This window comes from Micromys minutus (genome assembly GCF_963924665.1).
Source record: "Micromys minutus genome assembly, chromosome: 27".
NCBI classification, from domain to species: domain Eukaryota; kingdom Metazoa; phylum Chordata; class Mammalia; order Rodentia; family Muridae; genus Micromys; species Micromys minutus.
In genome coordinates, this window is record NC_137962.1 from 4,412,455 (window position 1) to 4,418,217 (window position 5,763).

The following is a 5,763-nucleotide window of genomic DNA, read 5'->3' on the forward strand; positions in this document are numbered from 1 at the left end:
CTAAACAAACCCTTTACCACCAATCCAAATTCCCAGACCCAAGATCACTTTTTAAGAATTGCTTTTGTTGCATGAAATTTTCACAATCTTATTTTTTGCTGATACAAATGATATTTGATCCTTAAAGGGGCAGAGTGATCTTTCTTTTCAACTATTTTGTTCACTAACAGATATGTGGTAGTGATAGTACATGAACAATATTTTCTGCGCAGAACTTAAACCTTGGGAGGACTGAAGAACAGATGCTGTAATTTATTGAGTTTTTTTTTCTTACGCAAGACAGTTGATATGAAAATAAAGGAGGGTCAGAAAAATGCTTAAAGTGGAAATAACGAAAATTAACAGCAACAAATACACCAGAGTTGGGGGATGTGGGAAGTAGCTCCCTTCTCACAGTCCTTTTGAAAATTAGGGAGGAAGGAAGAAAGAACACTGTGAGGGGAGTGGAAGCACAATATTTGGGATATAAATTAATAAAAAACATTGCATCATTTTTAAAAAGACCCCCCCACACACATGTAAAAAAGATAAAAAAGGAGAGTGATAACTCCACAGTTAATTGTAGAACTTTTCAGGATATAAACAAAGGTAATCTCAGGGAACCGGGATACAGCTTTGTGGAGACAGTTTTCTTATTGTTCTTAAGGTCAGAATTTCATCCTAAATACTCAGTCAACTCAGTAGGAAGGATCCTCAAAAGAAAGAGTCACAGAACATAAATCTGGGCCTTCTCCTGAGTCTGTATAAGTTTGACAGGCAGATTTATCCTTCTATATCTTATCTATGGCTACTTTTATATAGCAATGGCAGATCTCAGAGTGTGCTACACAGATCTGAAGTACAGCAAACTCCACAATAAGTATTTTATTATCCTTTAGAGAAAAAGTTCATTAACTGCCCCAAGAAACCATCATAGGAGGCAATTGTCTGAAGCATTCAATATCAGAGACTCCACATGATTATGTATTTATCTGTCCTAATCTAGAACATAGCTCATTAATTGGTAGGCAAAACTGCTTATGTCCATTTTTCTTCTTTTTTTTCCGAGTTTTGATGATTTTATTCACTGATTATAGGATGGCCTCGTGAACATCAGTGTGATGGTGAGTAAGGTACTAGCACCTGGACCGAGACCGGAATGGAGCAGTCAGTGTTGGCCATCACTGGACAGAGGCTCAGGTGTCTCCCCTTTGTCAAGTCTGCTTTGTGCGGCCTCTCCTTCTGGTGTAGCAGTTTTATTTCTGGCTCATTCTCAACAATTAAAAATTCATTAAAGATTGTTTGCAAGAAAATATCAAAGTGGGTAAGAAGAGTTTCATCTCTTCTTAGTGTCTAAAAGTATAAGGAGGAGTCAGGGAGGAGAAAGTAAGAAGAAAGAAGTCAAGGGCCTGTCATGTGTCTTCCTTACCCCCAGAGCATCTGAATTAAAACTAAAGCTGCCTAGAGATAGTCTCTGTCTCTCTGATGAGCCACTCAAGAGCTCCAGACAGCCCTGTGTCTTGCAGTTCCTTACCAATCATATCCTTACAAGTCTGCTGGTTGCTGTGGAGGTAGTCACACTTTTTGTAAGAGCATCCACATCTATCATTTCGGTCTGGATGAGCACCAAAGTTAGAGGTTCAAAGGTCAGGCTTCCTCAGTTCCTGAAGTTATACTTGATTTTCACAGGGATCACTAGAACCACATTCTCAATGTGAATCCCAAATGCCCAATCTTTTTAATACCATGGCTCACCAGTGACGATCATGCCAGCTTCCAAGAGCTCATCAGAGAACTGTTTATAACTGATACCAAAAAGACCCCTGTGAACATTCAAAAAAGACCCGACAGCATGTCCTGTTCTGTACAGGCAATCCAGGCCAGAATTCCACAAAGAAGACTGGGCAAAGGAGTCTAGAAGGTGGCCTTTGGTTACCTTTGGAAAAACAGTTGTGCTCACAGACATATGTGACACATTCTTTCTCCTAGGCAGTAGAGGTCCCAAAGTGCACCATCTGGGTGGTATCTGTGGTTCCATGTTTTACTGATCACCGGAGTCAATGAGACATACCTCACCCAGGGAGAGAGGGTCCTGCTCATCTCAGGCGCGTAGTGAATGATGGCACCATTGGGCCTGTACTGAAAATCATTGGAAAGCTCAAGTCCACAAAGTCATTCTGTTGCCTTTGAAATTCCTCCACTTTGTCAGCTGCAGAGATCTGTGTTCTGCCACCTTTGGGATCCTCTTGCTCCAGCCAGTTGAAGAGTTCACAGAGCGCATTAACATCTTTAATATGAGCCCACCTCATACCTTCTGACCCAGCTGAGCTCTTCACAGCTTTGACAATGAAGATTCGTGTATAAGGCATACAGAAGAGATGATCCTGAGAGATGGCCTTGCTCACAGCATAGCTGGCTTTGTCACTGACCCACACTTTGTCCATCAGGGACAGGTCAGCACACAGTCTTGAGCTCACTCAGGATAGACTTGTAAGGCAGCACCTGAATTTTATATTCTGCCTCCAGGCCCAAGTCAAGGAGCAGGTGCTGTTTCACACCAGGCTCATCGGTGCAGTCCCCACTGATGAAGTGCATCATTGTCTGGAGAAAAGACCAGATTGTACTCTACATCTGACTCACAGAGACTGAAAAGTCACACAGTTTCTTGTAGGGCAGTGACCACAAACCACGCTATACTCCTCTCCACCATTTTCAACTGAAGCTCTGCAACATTCTCCTGCCATGAGACACCTCTATAATCCAGGCGAAGTGTGAGGAGGGGCTTGCAAGGGCGCTCTGCCGGTCTGTCCAGATTTTATCCACAAGGTTCTCCTTCACAGGCATGAGCTGGTGACCAGCACTTCAAAGTACCTTGGCCATCTTCTTCCAGTAATCTGTGGGAATGATGAGAGAGTCTATGGCAGTTCTCCATCCTTCTGGAAGCACACTCACCAGACAGACCTCCTGAGTTGGTATGTCCTTCAGACCCATCTTCACAAGAGTCCAGTTGTCCATCTGCTTGGCAGCTTGGAGAAAGTAGCGCCCATCAGTCCACACGGCAGCATGATCTTCCGTGATAGCGTGCGGAGCCATCAAAAACAGAGACAGACCCCCTGTGACAGTCTCAGGGTGCAAAGTACTCATTCTGGAGGGCATCTCCTGATGGAATGACACAGGCTTGGATCGGTTCTGCCACGAACTCGGGAGTTCCTCATAGCTTGTTGCAGCTGCCTAAGCAGCTCTGAAGTCACCTTCGGAGCCATCCTGTGGTCTGTTTCCACACTCTTATGCCCTGAGGATGTCACCTCCTTAGGTTCAATAACTCTTAAATTTCTCAGCTGAAAATCCTGATAATTTGTCCTTACTCACAGCAGCTTTCTGGGGGCTGCCACCCCGGTTGGCGGTGACTTGCCTCAGCCCACTTAAGCGGAGGTGATCACCCATGGCCAGGCATGCACACTGGGCAGGCAACCTCATGCCCATTTTCAAATAAGAATTCTTCTATACTGAATATGTAACAGGTTTATAAGAACCTTGTCATTGTCTCGGCTTGGTATAAAGAAGGATGTAAGAGGAGGTGATGGAAGACAAGGAGAAAGAGGAGAAGGAGAAGGAAGAGGAAGAAGGGGAGGAAAAGGAAGAGGAGGAGTGTTTGCACTTAGTTTGACTTTTATTATGAAAACATTGAAGCTTTTCTAGACCAGGAGAGTATGAAACAGAATATGGTTTTAGGACCTATGATTAAACTCATCAATATATGAGTAATTGGAGTAGTTCTGTAGAATATCAAGCAGTTTGCCCAAACCTCTGATTTGAGCGAATCAACTTGCAGCATATCAAAAGGATAGAACACAATAGGATTTATCCAAGAGGCTTCTGCTTTCCAATGCAGTCATTCACTTTCAATAGCTACTTAACTCTTCCCTGTGATCTGAGGAATATTGCAAACAGTGAGGAGAGAGGGGGTTAAAGAATCAGACAGTACTGGCTGACAGAAATCAGGATAACAGCACCATCCTTTTCATACCCTTATATTTTATTTGTATCAGTGACTCCTTTGCTGACATAGATTTTAGGCTACAAATAGAGGGGTTGATTAGAAAGGTTCGACCTAGTCTAAGAGGTGACTGCCAACTATGCCTGTATATGAGAAATACTATTTAGACTAGACCCCAGATCTACTGACCATTGACTCTAATGGAGTGCAAGCAGTTTCTTCCATCAGTGTATCTTTGGGAGTTTCCTGTGTGACTACACTGAGAAGCACCTATAGAATCCAACCTCTCATGGAACTAAAGTGACATCACATCCATCTCCAACCAATCTTCCTAAGAAAACAAAACAAGTTACCCCAGAGGCCTTGCGGGCATCACATGTGATGTCGCCTCTCAGGCCTAATCTATTTTGTTCCCCTTGAATACCACTTGTGAAGTCTCAAACTATTTACCCAGTGCACAGAGCACACTCATTTATTAGAAACTGTAATTTTCTGTCAATTATCTGGTTTGGTTTTTTCCAAAGCCCACATGAATCACATACACACTCCACTACAGTTTCCATTAAAAAGTCACTACAGGGGCTGGAGAGATGGCTCAATGGTTAAGAGCTCTGACTGCTCTTCCAAAGGTCATGGGTTCAATTCCCAGCAACCACATGGTGGCTCACAACCATCTGTAATAGGATCTGATGTCCTCTTCTGGTGTGTCTGAAGATAACTACAGTGTACTCACATACATGAAATAAAGAAATCTTTAAAAAAAAAAAAGAAGTCACTACAACAGAGCTGTCTTCTTCAACTGTGCCTGTTCTTCCTTCTTGGTGCTAACCATCAATTAATATTCTATGCATATGTGTATTTCTTTGTTTCTGTTCCCTATTTATTATATTTAAGCATTCTCTGGGACCTGAAAGGCTGGCTGTTCTTGTTTAGTACTTTGTCCCTGACATTGGCACTTGGCTGATAGTTGATGCATAATAAATATTTATAAGTAGATGAATGGATATTTCCTCTAAATATAATCTCCTGGTCCAACAGACTGATCAACTTCTCTCGGAACAACCTGAATATCAGCCAGATCTGGGTTGATCTTTACATGTGTGATATTAAGTAAGTTACTGTTCTTTCAGAGCTTCAGTTCCCTGTGTGTCACATGGAGTGCCAGCACTGGGGGACTACTGGAAGCACTACATAGATCAAGCCAATAACAGTTCCTTAGGGAAACAAGGCTAATGTGGGCCTTAGGTTCAGTTTCACCCTCCTTGAAATTTCAAGGGTGTGTGGGATTTATTGGATTCCCCAGTTGGGCTATAGAGGATCCGGAAGTTTCCTCTAGTTTCTCAATTTTTAAGGAGTGGAAGGTTGTGAAACAGTCATTGGTGCCCTTGTGAACAAAGTTTCACTAAGACATTGTGAAACAGAGAGCAACAGGGAGCTCTCTCTGGCCAACATACATCAGGGCTTCATGTCCACTGGACTGTGTCAGAGGAGAGAGGGACTCACTGGCTTATTTGCAGAGTCTCCTTCCCAGATATACCCTGATGGCCCCTGCTGGGAAGAGGTAAATCAGCCCAATTGGCCAACTGGGACAAATCACAAGCAGTCTCTTGTGGTCACACACAATAGTCATGTTCTTAGACCACTGTCTCCAAGGTGCGATTTAAGATTTATAGTTTGTAGGGGAAAAAAAGGAAGGAAAGAAAAGAACACTGACAATCAATTTGAAAATCTAGGTTCTAGGCAACATGCTACTCACTTTGCCAGACCAAGCATAAACTTATTCAACC

At 42.9% G+C, this 5,763-nt stretch overlaps 1 pseudogene across 1 annotated transcript; it reads right to left on the reverse strand.

The window, feature by feature from the left end:
* Positions 1-1,430: 1,430 nt before the first annotated feature.
* On the reverse strand, positions 1,431-3,242 carry LOC308438116 (xaa-Pro aminopeptidase 1-like; annotated as a pseudogene). The gene has a single exon. The product of its transcript is annotated as a xaa-Pro aminopeptidase 1-like (transcript).
* Between the last annotated feature and the right edge of the window lie 2,521 nt (positions 3,243-5,763).